We start from the raw sequence: 13986 nt of genomic DNA, 5'->3' as shown, positions 1-13986 counted from the left end.
TTTATTAGAAATTCTGGACTTTTTTTTTTTTTTTTTTTTTTTTTTTTGGACTATTTTTGTACAGAGAAAACTGGGGGGGGAGGGGAGGGGGGGGGCGAGGGGGGCCAGAAATAAAGCCGACAAAGGAACTTGTATAGATCTCGGAGGGGAAGCGACTACACAAAACTTTTTAAAAGTTCTAGTGAGAACGGTAGGAACTTTGCAGGAAGTTTGCAAAAGTCTTTACCGCTAATATTTAGAGCTAGACTCAAAGAGCGAAGAGGAGAAATGTTTTAATATTTGCAGGCAACTTTTGTACAGTATTTATCAAACTCAACATGGCAATCAGAATGTCCATCGGTCATAGGGAGAGGGGAGAAATCAAACCCCAGAATTCGCGAGTGGTTTTTTACACACAGACTCTCCGTGGAGCTCCGTGGCCCTGGCAGCTCTGCTGACGGCAGCTGCGGGAGGAGAGGGAGTTCTTGTGCAGCATTTGGACGTTGAAATTGTTTTAGAAATTGTACAAAAGGCAGAAGCGGTAGGAAGGGGACTGGCGAACCGTGGGCTTGGTTTGCTGGGTGAGGGCAAACGTTTCGATGTACGACATTTTTATTTTATTTTATTTTATTTTTTACTTCTTGTTAAAAAAGCAAAAATTGCCATGAAGGTTCACACGCCGTTTGTTAATTTATAATAACTTTTTTGTTTCCAGACTTCATCCCGTTCAAAGAAAAGGGAAAAAAACAAAAACAAAAACAAAAAACAAACAAACAAAAAAAAACCACCAACCTGAAATTACTGTGTTTGAAATATTTTCTTATGGTTTGTAATATTTCTGTACATTTATTGTGATGATATTTTAAGTTCTTTTTTTTTTTTTTTTTTCCTCAGTTTCCGTAGTTGTATTTTAAAGATTCGGCTCTGTATTATTTGCAATCAGTCTGCCGACAGTCCATGTATATATTTGAACTAATACCATCCTTATAACAGGTACATATCCAAGTTAAGTTTTTACTCCATTATGCACAGTTTGAGATAAATAAATTTTTGACATATGGACACTGAAGTTCCGTTTGAGTGTTGGATTTATTTTTGTACCGCAAGCTGCTTTTTTTTTGTTGTTGTTGTGTTTTTTTTTTTTAAATTATTATTATTATTTTTCAATAATTCATCAGAGGAAGGTATCCCCGCGGCCGACAGACTGTTATAAATAATGCAGCCGTATACCGAGGCATGAATATTTTTATACGTGTGGATAGACAGGGTCGCAGCGCGATACGCTTTACCGGAACGGCCGTCCTCGACGCACGGCGGTGCGGAGCGGAGGCCCCGGTCCCGTCCGCTCGGCCACTTGTTGCCGGGGGATCCGCGCTCCCAACGCGCCCGGCGGTGCCCTCTGAGCCGTGCGGGCCTTCGGGGCGCGGTGCGGGGCTGCGGGGCTGCGGGGCTGCTGCGGGGCCCGAGCTCTGCCTTTGTTCCGCACTTGCCAAAGTTTCCGCTCCTCGCTCCGGGGCAGCGCAGGAGGAGGTGAGAGGTGGGGGCGGAGGGGGATCGGTCGGGCAAAGGTAAGGAACGAGAAAAGCGGCACAAACGAGCAGGACAAAACGAGACGGGCGAACGGCGGAGACTCGCACGCGAAATGACAGCTCTTTCTTGAATCCTATTTCTTAAATTGCCAGCGCGGTGTAGCCTCAATTCGGACAATCTCTGCGGCCGGTCGCGAGCCCCAAAGAGAAGCGCTGGCGCCCGCCACGTAGGAGGAGATCTCCGCCGTCGGTGCCAGGTAGAGTTCTGCTTCGTGCGCTCGGAACCGCCGCCGCCGAGGGCCGCTCGGTGCTGCCCGGCCCGGGGGCGGCGAGAGGGGAGCGGCGGCGCTGCCCCTGGCACCCGGGCGGCCCCGCGTGGGTCCGCGCTGCCAACGCGTCTGCGGGCCGCATCGGGACTGCGAGTGGGGAGGTGCGGGTAGGAATGGGAGGAACGCGGCGCCCGAGGAAGCGGGAGGCCGTGATTGCAAAGCGGTCGCGTGTCCTGCTCGTGGCTGTCGTGCTTGGAGGCACGGACGTGGCGGTTTGCTTAGGCACAGGCCGGGTGCGAGTGTGGTTCAGCTTTTCTTTCTCGTGTTTCTGGTCGGTCGCCCGATTGCGATTTAGCTCAGGGAGGAACAAACGGGAAAAAAAAAGCGGGCAGAAATCACAAAAGAAGAGTTGGCCGGCTCGCTGTGGTTTGTGTCGTTGCGCTGTTCGCCAGGCTCGGCTCCGGCCTCCGTACTTGGAGCCGGGTGCCCGGAGAACTCCCGTTGCCGGGCTGTGGGGCTCCTCTGCTCACTGTGCTGCAGCTCAGCTCCCTTTGTCCCTTTTATTTCCGCGCCGTCGCGGTGTTTGGGCACACGGCAATTATTGCACATTCCCAACCTATTCTATTTCTTTTGCATTAATGCAACGAGTAAAATATTTTTTTTCAGAGCTGTGCGGCGTTTGTAATGCAACTGGGGATTATTCACGTGGTAGTGAGCGCGCAGTCCCGCTCCGCTCCCCTCGCTGAGAAAAGGGGACTGGGAATAAAAGCCCAATCGATATCTCGATCCCATTTTTTTAGAGCGAATCTTAGCCAATTAACAGCAATAAAACCGGGCCCCTTTTTGAAGTGCTAACTGGAATAGTCGAGGGGGGTAGCTGGAATCGTTGGTGCTTTTACAATTCGCATAAAGAAGGCGAGGTAATACCATTAAACAAAGGCACTAAACCACATATTCAGGCTTAGTGTTTTCAGCAACTTTTTATATGGGCAATTTGTTTGAGCTTAGATTTCGGACTATGATGTAAAATATATGCTGGTGAAACCTGATCTCCCTTGGGCAGATTCCTCCCATCCATCCATCCATCCATCCATCCATCCATCCATCCATCCATCCATCCATCCATCCATCCATTTATCCGTTTACTGAGGATAACCCAAAGCATTTTCTAGGTCCAGCTGAATGCTTTTATTTTTAAAGTGCGACTTGGAAGAACGCCATTGTCCTGCTAATTTTCAATGCAACGCATTAAGTAACCCCATTCACACCTCAGCCATTATCCCGGGCGTTTATTGCAGCTGAGATGGGGATAGCGGAGCCCGTGGCTGCGGTTTTATTCTGTTTTCGGAGCCCTTTCGGGCATCCCCTCGGAACTGCTGCGTGCTCCATCCCAGGGCGATGCGTGGTCCATGAATGTCGGTGTAACATTTCGCCAACGTTGCACAGAGCTGCAATGAGCCTGAGGATGAGATTAGAGTTTCCCCTGTGATTTTTTTTACGGCTGTTTGAGGGCCGGGGTGTTAAAATATTTTACGGAACTGGAGAGGTAGATTAGCGGGGTTTCTTGCCAAAGCCTGGAAGCTGGTATTACAGCCCGTCCCAGGGGGACATCGCTCACATTAACCACTAAATGAATATTTGACAAGGGCTCATTCGGGGGTATTATTACTACAAACGGGTCCCTACTGGACTTTCCGAGGGTCAAAGAGCAATGGTTCAATTAATTATTTAGACTGTTAGGAGATGCGATTGTAATAGCGGCGCTTATTTCTGCGACCGACGGTTCTCGAGGGGGGGAAGAGAGGAGAGGCTGCAGAAGCATCTCGGGCCTCGGAGCGCGGGGCTGTGCCGGCCTGGAGAGGTGCCGGTGCCGGTGCCGACGCCGGGAGACCCCCGCTGCGGCCCGGGCCCTCCGGGTGAGCGCCTTCTCGGCCCCGACGTGCGGCAGAGCAGAGCGGGCGGATAGCTCCGCGATTGAAGCGATGTATAACGCGGGTCCGCCGAAGGAAAGAGGCCCATTGCTGATAGGTGTGATTAGATACACTTCAGTTATTTAAATCCCGAGCTAACTCAAATATGAAAATCTAAAGTGCGTGCGGGATTCCCGAGAGGAGCGCTGAGCCCCGGGCCGCGCGTTGGCCCAGCCGGGTCCTGACACCGCTGGAGGGGGGGGGGGGGAAGGGGGGGGAGCAGAAGGAGGGTTATTTTGTTTAATTTCTACAACAAACATGTCCGCAGTAGTAGTAAAAAAAATGTTGGGAGTGTGCGATTAGGTGACAATAATATATGTTGAATGAATAAGAGATAAGCTGCAAGGGGGGAGAGGGAAGCAGTAATTACAAACCCAATTCATTCAGCTTTTCAGGACTTTTGTTGTGGGAGCTCCATTGACGGGCTTCGAGCTGCCAGTTTTCTCACATTAAAAAGAACTGATCAGCGCCTCAGGGGGACAAGCAACACCGCTTAACTGCATAGTGATGGGGTCCTCATTTAGAGCCATTACAACGAGAAAATTAAACAGAGCCTTTGTGTGCACCGGGTTTACTTTTCAATTGCTGACAGTTTATAGCTAACTGCTCAGAGATTGAAGTTTGATTGCGGTTTGATCGCCCGCTAGTTAGCACCGCCGCTAGTTGGGTTTTGGTAATTAAAAGCAGATTTCTGACGCTGGCCCGGGGGATGCGAGAAGTTTGGTCCTGTTTTGCTTTTGAGGAATCGAGTTCACTTGGAGAGGATGTCCGGCGCTGAAGTGAGTGCGGGGGCTTTTTCGCTTACAAACTTAGGGGGAAAAGGGAGTGGAGGGAGAAAAAAAAAGAAAAATTGGAAACGCGGGAATGGAAATCCTCGGAGTTGTAAATGTGGCTGTGAGAACGCGGAGAGAAGCGGACAGGCTCGGAGCGGGCCGAACTCGGAGCTCTGTTTGGGCGCAGGCCTGCTCTCGGTGCCGCGCTGCGGGGGGAGCGGGAAAAAAAACGGGGCCGGAGCGGGGCGGGGGGGCACCGCGCTGCTGGGGGAGCGTGGCTGAGCCTGGGAGAGAGTGCGAGTGCGTGCGTGCGTGTGTGTGTGTGTGTGTTTGCATGTGTGTGTGTGTGTTTGCATGCGCGTATCTGTGCGCGTGTGCGCCTGTGCGTGCAGGAGGAGGGGGCGTCCAGAAGGGCCGTGATCTTTTATTCCCACTTGCAGAAGTTCAGGTGAAGATGGGCTCGGCCGCACCGCACGGGTCGTTCCGCGCTCGGGGTCCCGCGGGCCCGTGGAGCTTCGTGGGCGCAGCCGGGGCAGAGCGAGACGCACCGGGGCTCTCTGTGCCCGAGTCGGGCTGCGCTTGCCGCCGTCCCGCTCCTCTCAGTGCCATAGCCTGGTGCTCAGCTCTTTAACGGCGCCTGTATATTTCTTCTATTTCCTCGTTGTTTTTTTGTCGTCTTCTAAGCTTTCTAGTTATTTTGTTTGCATCCCCTCCCCACTCCCAACTGAGAAGAAAAAAAAAAGTCTCTCCTTCCTTCCAAGTGCCCCTCGGCCTCGAGTAACCGAGCGGTTATTTCAAGGCTGTTGACTCTTTCAGGGAAGCCAGGGGGTGGTGGGGCCGAGCGGTACCCGCCGGGACCCGGGGGGCCGCCCCGTCGGGCGGAGCTCGGTGGGCCGTAACAGCGGTCCCCGGGGACTCTGGGGGGCTGCGGGTCCCCGCAGCGCGTCCCTCCCCGCTGAGCGGAGGGGGGCAAGCCCGGCCCCCGCCGACCCCCCCCTTCCCCCCCCCCCGGGACCTCGGTGACCCCATCATCGCTCTGTGGTTAGGGCTGCTGACGTCACGAGGGCGCTTTTTTTGCAGACAGACGTGATGAATGGGGGGGGGGGGGAACCCCTCCAGTAGATGGAGAGGAGCGGGCCTCTGCCCTACGCTGGGGGGGACCGGGATGGCACCCCCCCCCCGGGTGGGGGATGCTCGGGGCTGGGAAAGCGGCCGCGGAGCCAGGCAGGAGAGTGCTGCAGCCCGTCCTCCCGGAGCGATGGGTCCTTTAAGCCCTTACAAATTGCCAAACTTGCGGAAGACAGAGAAATAATTAATGTATTAAAACAAGCGGCGAATTCCTCAGGAGGCACCTTATCAACTCCAGCCACACTGCTTCATCCCTCCTCGTATGCTAATGCCCCGTGACGTCACCGGCGCCAGATTGAATGGGAATCAGTTATGAAATTATTAGTTTTAGCTCGAAAAGCAATCTGCCGCTCCGCGAGTGGGGCCGGCGCTCCGCGGCCTTCGTCCCATTCCTCCCCACGTTACGCTGCGCTCGCGGCTTTTCCCATCGCGGCGCTCCGTGTCCCCAAAGCACGCATCCGAGCGGGGTTTGGTGTAAAGAAACCGATAGGTTCACGGGGTCCCGAGCGGGAGTCGGCAGCGCCTTATCGATACGCGCGGTACGCCCGACAGCAGGCAGTCGGATTTCCTCCTGCTGTTCAGGTAGGAGAGAAGCTCCTCGGGATTTATGGCCGCTCAGTCCCGTGGAAGGGCTGCGCCAGGGTGTGAGGAACGGCAGCCAGGAGCGTGCATTTTGGTCGGAGAGAGGCACACGGGCCGCAAAGAGAGAAGGAATCCATATATATTTATATAATCGGTTTAAAATAAAAAGATCTCTTCTCTCGGTTTTGAAAAGGAGCGTAACCCAGCGGTGCGGGGCCACGAGAGCCGAGCGGGGAACAATGGGAATTAACACCGTTCCAATCGCTGAGGCCACTCTAATTAGATGTCTGGATCCGGCGAGATCAAATGCCTGAATCTAAAACCCCGGGCTCGATTTCTTTCGCTTGCAAATGCTTCTGAAAAACGATTTGGGAAGAAACAAACCCGACCGTTTCCCAGACCCCCCCGTCCCGTCCCGCCTCCCACCACCACCTCCCCCCGAAAAGTTCCGCCGGCCCCAACTTTGCCCCCCGCTGTCCCCGGCCGCGCTGTGTCCCCCCGGGTGGCCGCGGTCCCCTGGCTGTGCCCCGCGGCGACACGGGCGCGGGAATTGCCGGCAGCGCTCCGGGACGCTTTGCTCTCTTGGGCCGTTTCTTCCCGTCTCCCCAGAGCTCCTCTGCCATGAATTATGGATCAGCTCCCGGCCCGGGGCTCCGGGGGGCACCGAGGCGGCACTGCTGCGGCACTCTCCACATCCCCGTCCTCCTGCCGTCCCCACAGCGCATAGGGACGGGAAGGAGAAAAAGTTGTGACTGGCTGAGTGAGGAGTGAGCTTTCTGACTAATGAAATCCGAAATGAGTTGCGAATATCAAGTATTGTAAGATTTCTTTCCTGCCCCCCCCCCCCCCCCCTCCCCACCCCCCCCTGCACTGATTGGCAATACTCTTTTTTTTTTTTTTCTTTTTTTTCTTGTGTGTTGGTTTGAAAAGCAGGAAGAAATGTAATGAATTGAGTGCTGTCAGAGATGTCTTCTGTGTTGATGTGGTGAATGGCAGTAGCTCCCTGATCCAGTGCAGGTGCAGTGGAGCTGGGGAATAAAAGAGGGGGGCTCTCTGTTCAGTGGAAAAAGCACATTCCCTACAATAGACCACACACTGCCAGCCAGCACGGCATCAGCTCACACTCAGACTTTTTTCGCCTCTTTCCACAGCCTTCAGCCCACAAAATGGCTATACATTAGCCCTAGTTAGGGTTCGCTTTTAATGAACAGTTGTGACTCCTTTTGACCAACATTTAAATCTGCTGTGCTCGCTCTGAAGAAGGTCTGTTTTGATCACAGGTTTTACAGACTGGCCTGGTCCCTTCTAAGGCAGCTCAGACCGGGCCATCAGCCGCGTCCGATTGCAAAAAGAAAAGAAAAAGAAAGAACAAAAGCCTCTAGATTAACAAAATGCCTTCTCTGAGAGCTCCGAACAGGGAAAGTTTGGGTTTTTTTTTTTTTTTTTTTTTTTTTTTAATATATAATATATATAATAAAGTGGCGTGGGGAGGAGGAGAGACACTGTTTTTAAATGGATGAGATGGTCTAATCCTATACACGAACGCATATTAATCCTGTTTGGAGATAACCTGTCTCCTTTTTGGCTTAATATATTATCCTTATACACGGATAGAAACTTTGCTGTTCTACTAATTCGGCGCAGATTGGTTTTTCTTGGCTTCTTTCCTTCACTTTATCATGATTATTATTATCACTTTTTTTTTATTCCCGGCGATCTGTTCGGAGGAAGTCCGATGTTACACACGCGGTTCCTCGAGTTTTATTCGCAGTGACTCGCAGGGTGAGGGCTGACCGCACAGCCCGCGGCCTCTGGCTGTGCTCCCCCAATCCCCCCCGGGGAGCCGCGCACCGCGCCGACTCCTCGGGGCGGCCCGGAGCAGCCCCCGCACCCGCTGCGTCCTCGCACCCGTCCTGCAAGAAGCACGTTAAGCTCTTTTGGTTGTAGCTGCTGATGCATTGCGCCGGGGAAAATTGCTCTGTTTGCTTCTAAAGAGCCACGTTACTGTGAAAGTTCTCCCCCCCCTCTTCCCCCCCCAGTCGTGGTAACAAACAGCGTCAGCTTCTGGAACCGTTTGGCAAAGGCACTCTTTGCCTGATCACCGCTAAGCGGGAGAGGCTGACAGCGAACCCGACCCCCCTCACACACGCTGTAACGCGACGTGATCGCGGGAGATGACGGTGGAAATCAGGCAGATTCCGGTGGGTGCTGCAGCGTGTTCCCAGGGGTCAGCTCTCGTCACCCCGGGCACAAAAGAGCGGATCTTGGCGAGGCGTAAGGGAAAAGATAATATTGATACGAAAAGAAAAGAAAAAAAAAAAAAAATACGGACGGTTCTCACTTCGTTTTCGGGACGTTTCCAACGGGTCTCTGCCGCCGGAGCATCACCCGGCAGCGGAGGTGGGAGCCAACAAGTGGGAGCCCCCCCGGCAGCTCCCCTTGTCCCGCTGCGCTGCGCAGCGCCGCGCGGTGCCCTCCGGGCGGTGCCGTACCGGGGGCGGCCGCTCCCACCGCAGCCCCCGCGCTGCTCACAGCCTTTGTGTCCCGGCGCTGCGCACACCCGTAATTAATCCTCCTGCTTACCGCTTACATCCCGGACCCAAGGGGCAACTCAAACCTATTTAGATCGCCTTGGTTGGTTGCACAAATTTAAGTGGCAAATGAGTTATAAACCTAATAACTGCTTTAATAAAAATAATTATTTGATTACGGCGGAGTACGTTTGGCGGAGTGCAAGGATGCGTCTGGCTCCGCGTTTGGGTGGCGCTGAGATTCGTTTTCGGGTTGAAATCTTTTAAAAACACCGTTCCGAGTAATAATAATAATAATAATAATAATAATAATAACAATAACGAACCTAACCCAGCTCCAACAGCCCTCAAAATGCCAATCCGAAACCCGACATCGCGCAGACCAAACAGCGCCCGATCCGTCGAGCGCTGTGGAACATTTTCTGCGATATCATGGCCAATTAATTTGTAAACACAAAACCAGCCCGAGGTTTGGGTGGCTCCGAATTCACTGCAAAGCGCCGACACGGGGGCCCGGCCCGCCGGCACCTCGCTCACTTCTCTCCCGTGGAGGACGAAGTTTGAGCGCCTGTCGCAGTGTTTGTGCGCTCCGGTTTTACCAGCGCAAGTGAGGATGCGACAAGCCCGCTCGCGCTGCCCGCTCTATACTTTTAACGCTAGCATATTGTTTGATTACTAATTCGAGTTAATATGATCTTTATGGCAACATAACAGTGGATAATTGGCCCTTTTTCTGAACAACAATGTAAATCACAATCGCTTTATTATTTAATAACGTCAAACGCTTCGTTGGATTGGCCCCGACAGAGAAGACCTTTTCTTTCTAGGCAGTGTTGTTGAGAAAGAACAATGCAGATCTAATTGTGGAGATTTCAGAAGTTGGCTCCTGTAAATGAACAGCTTAGATATGGAAGTTCCAGCAGATGTCTGCACTTTTCCCTGTGACAAACCTTGTAACCCCCCTTCCTCCCCCACTGCCCCGTCTTCCCCCCTCCTCGACTTATTGAAGATTTTTTGTTCTCACATCCTAGCAACAACCTAAATCTTCCCGCAGCAATACCCCCTCTCCCCTGGTTGCTACCCAGCCCTCAGCTGGCAGCCTCCGAGCTCCAAATTAGCGCCTGGCCCGAGGAGCGCTCGCTGCTCTCGCCGTGCCCCCCCCCCCGGGCAGCTGCGGGCACTTTTCGGCTCGGCGGAGGGGAGGGGAGCCCGGGGGGATTTGGTGTCTCGTCACCCTCTTGCCAGTCCCGCGGACGTGCCTGGAGCTAAGTTTGCAGCAGTTTGGAGGAGGCTGCGAGTTGCACAGGGAATACGGCGGGGCCTGTCCGGCCCGGGGGTGTGCGATGGAACGGCACCCCGGAACCCCGCTGGGAGTTTCCCCCTCTGCTCTGCGGGGCCCCTCAGCTTGGCCTCCCCCCAACACCGGCCCAAACGCTCCCGGCTGCACTCGCGGTTCCCTTAGGGGGGCAATCGGGGACCCCGCGGGACGGCTCCGAGAGGAAGTTGCACCGTTCCTTGCTCGGCTCTGCACGTAGCCCCGATCCCCTCCGAACCCGCCGGGCTGTGCGCTTTGGGCGCTGTGCGGAATTTTCCCTCGCGCTTGAGGCTGGGACGAGCCCTACGCGACGGAGCCCTCGCCCTACCGCCCAGCCCTCTTGTCAGAGGGCAGTTCTGCTGGGAAGAGTGATCTGGAAAACTTTGGCCTAGGGGAGCTGGCAGCGGTGCCGAGCCCCAGCCCCGTCCCGTTGCCCCCCCGGGCGCCGAACAATGCGCGCTTTGATGCGCACGGAGCACCGTCAGCGGGAGATTAGGGCGATGTGTGTCGGCCTCTGCGCAAGCAGGGGTGTCAGGAGATGGGGCAGACATACAAATACGGCAGATTTTCTCTCTCCTTTTTCTTTTTTTTTCTTTTCTTTTTTTTTCTTTTCTTTTTTTTTTTTTTTTTTTTTGACACGAAGAGGCCGGGAAAACTGTGGTTCAGTCCCCTTCTGCAGCCCCTCCGGTGCGTTTCCACTGCCGTGCTCGGAGGAGCTCCCGTTCTCAGCCCCAGGAACGCGGGCCCGCAGCCCCCTGCCTTGCCCCGGGGCGGTTCGTGTTTGTTTGATTGAGAGAACCCACTCGAGGCAAGTGGTGAAACACAGATCGCTGAGATTCCCGGCAACGAATGCAGTGAATCGGACTCACAATCCCTGCCTGCGGCCGGAGGAAGGGACTCCTCGATGCCTATTGACCTTTGGAGGAGAAATCTTGATTTTTTATTATTTTCTTATTTAGTTGTTTGTTTAGTTTTACCTTTCCCGGCTTGTTGGTTTAGTTGGCAACTTTGGCATCACCTGGCGCGGGCAGCAGCGCGTCCGCCTGGTGCCGCCGTGGGAACGGCTTGGGGCCACGGGGCCGGGGGCTCGGCGGGGCTGTCCCGGATGGCAGCGGCGTGCCAGGGGTTAAGGGCTCCCGCCGCGGGGCTGAGAGCGGCCGTGAGTGAAACTTCCCCGAATAACAGCAACGGGACGGAGCCGCCCCCGAGCCCTCGGGCTGCGCTGGGCCGGGTCGGGCCGGGCCGAGCCGGGCCGGGGGCGGGGAGGGCTTCTGCTGCCGCCACTCCTCCCCGTAATGAGCTCATTTCCATGTCTGCACCTCCCGCAACTGTGAGAAAATCCGCCGGGCCGGGCAGCGTGCCGATGCGGCCGGGGCTGCCCCGGTCTCCCCGGTGACAGCGGCCGCCCGGGAGAGCCGCGCCGGCGGGTGGGAACAAAATAAAGAAAATAAATAAAGAAGAAAAAAATGTCCCCCCTCCGCGGCTCCTCGCGGGGCGCTGCTCCCCGCACGGAGGGGGGATGCGTGGGGGGACCGGGACGCGGCCACGCGTGGATTCCGTGGGGTGCGGGAGATCGTGGGGGTATCGGGACGGCGGGGAAGGGGGAAGGGAACCCAGAGCCTCGCACTTATCAATAACAAGATGTATAAATATCAAAGTGAAGGAGCCCGAGTAAGTCTTTCTAGAAGCGAGGAGGAAGCTTAAGCAGCTTTCTTTAATGGTGATTTGTAGCTCTGTAAGGGGCACGGATAGCAAATACCCTGCAGGTGCATGTTGTAACACTGCCATCCGGACTTTAATGTAGATTACTCTCCAACTCGTTTGATCGGTCCTTTGAAACCCTTTACAATTGCCTGTGACGAACCGCCAGTCTCAGTTTTTTTTCTTTGAATAATGCCTTAAGGGTAAGTCCTCGGGGCTTTTAAAGATCTCCAGCACATAGAAAAAACTCACGTTAGATTTCACTTTAGAGCGTGGGTCCGCGTCTCTCAACTCGGGGCTGTTAACAGGCATCTTTTAAATCATTAATCATTTAATCACCACCAACTTTACTCGGGAAGGGCGATGCTCGCGGGGATCTTCTAAAGCCCTCCGCACATCTGCATCGCTGCGGCTTTGGGAGGTGACCGCGCCGAGTTACTCCCCCCCCCCCCGCCCCCGCGGAAACGCGTGCCGGGGGCTGAGCCTGGGGAGAGAACCCGAAGGGGGGATCGGGGGGGTCCGCTCCTGCCTGCCCCCCCCTCCCCCCCGCTGCCAGCAAACAGCGCCCGGGGGTGGCAGCAGAAGGGACGAATGGCGGAGAGAGGACGCGCTGAATCCCGCAGACGCTTCTACTGTCCTCTCACATAGCGTTTATCCTTTCATATTTATTCGTTACTCCGAATTAAAAAAAAATGATTACTGAACTTTTGGCCCTTCCGCTTCCACAAACGGCGCTTTGTTTGTATAAAATAAACTCGGGAGAACCAATCCCTCCCGTATCAAACCGGGGCTCTGAATTAAAGGCCCATTTGGGACACTTGAGACTACAAAGGGTTACACATAAATAAATGCCACATTTGCCTATTGCAAAAGTTTTCTCTGTCCTTTCTCAGTCGCAACAGGGGAGGAAAAAGCCGTCGTTTATTATCTCGCGCCGGGCAGGAGCAGCCCCTCCAGAATGTGCTCCGGCAGAAGAGGGACTCTTTTTTTTCCCCCCTCAACAGCAGCTCCTTTTGTTCTCCAGATCTCTTTCCCAATTTCAAGCTTCACTTGCGGATCCGAAGTTTGTTTGTTAATGGCGCTATTACCATCTGGCTCGTCCTACTTTCCAAAAGATATAAATCTCCCCGGTTTCATTGCCCACATTATCATTTAAGTGCCACCATCGCTGGAAGGAAAATACGCTTTCAAGGCAGCGAGTTCTCCCGCACGCCCAGCGCCGGCCCCGACCGCGCTTCCCCTCCCAGCGCTGCTCGGAGCGGGGCACCGCCGCGCCTTCGGTTCGCCACCGTCGGCTTAAGTGAAGCTCTGCCCCCGATTTTGGGCTGCCGAGTGCATCTGGCCGCCAGGAACCGCTATCTGCGGCTGGTCGGGTCCTGCCCCGGGCTGCCCCCCCTCCGCACCGGTTCACGTCCCGTCCTGACGCGGGGAAATCTTTCCCCCCGACGCCGCGCACTGACGGGGAGAAAAGTTTGGGCTCCGCTCGGAGCAAAGCGGTTGCGGATTCGTGTGCTGTTGGGCATAAATGGCCAGGGGGAGGGCGAGAGGGGATGGGGGAGGGAGCCGGGTCGGTTTATGGATGGGCTCCACAATGACTCTATTTATTCGCTGCGACCGGCCCGGGCAGGCTGAATAGGCGAGAGAGGCTCCCGGCCTTCCCAGCGCATGGGCCCGAGGGGACCGACTCCCCGCGTTCCCATGGTGGGGGTCTGCAGGGCGCCCGCACTGCCAGCTCTGCCCGCACTGCCCATACTGCCCATACTGCCCGTTCTGCCCTCTCTGCCCGCTCTGCCCGCTCTGCCCGCACTGCCCTCACTGCCCGCTCTGCCCGCACTGCCCGCTCTGCCTGCTCTGCCCGCACTGCCCTCTCTGCCCTCTCTGCCCACTCTGCCCGCTCTGCCCGCTCTGCCCTCTCTGCCCACTCTGCCCTCACTGCCCTCACTGCCCACTCTGCCCACACGGCATGAATGGCCCCGTTGCCTCTGCTCAGTGCAGGTTGGAGCATCGATCTCCATCACTTCTTTGCTGGATGTCCAGCAGCTTTTGACGAGGTTTTATTGAAAGATACCCACACTCACACACCCCTAATATTGCCAAGCGAGGGGAAAGGCACTCCTCTAGTACATGAAGGAAAGAAACCCTGTTTTTCCGTTGCTGTTGGTGGTGGGGTTTTTTTTGTTGTTTTTTTTTTTGTTTTTTTTTCCCCCAA

The 13986-nt window shown here is 55.0% G+C and overlaps 1 long non-coding RNA gene across 8 annotated transcripts in view; it reads left to right on the top strand.

Annotated features, from left to right (window-relative positions):
- The window catches only part of LOC128082703 (uncharacterized), a 248835-nt gene that overhangs the window by 216822 nt on the left and 18027 nt on the right, over nucleotides 1–13986 (top strand). The gene's annotated exons all lie outside the window — the stretch shown is intronic.

Source organism: Tympanuchus pallidicinctus, unplaced genomic scaffold (genome assembly GCF_026119805.1).
Source record: "Tympanuchus pallidicinctus isolate F22 unplaced genomic scaffold, pur_lepc_1.0 scaffold22, whole genome shotgun sequence".
In the NCBI taxonomy this organism is placed as follows: Eukaryota; Metazoa; Chordata; class Aves; order Galliformes; family Phasianidae; genus Tympanuchus; species Tympanuchus pallidicinctus.
The sequence above is the reverse complement of the archived record's forward strand: the minus strand, read 5'-3'. Positions and strand labels throughout refer to the sequence as shown.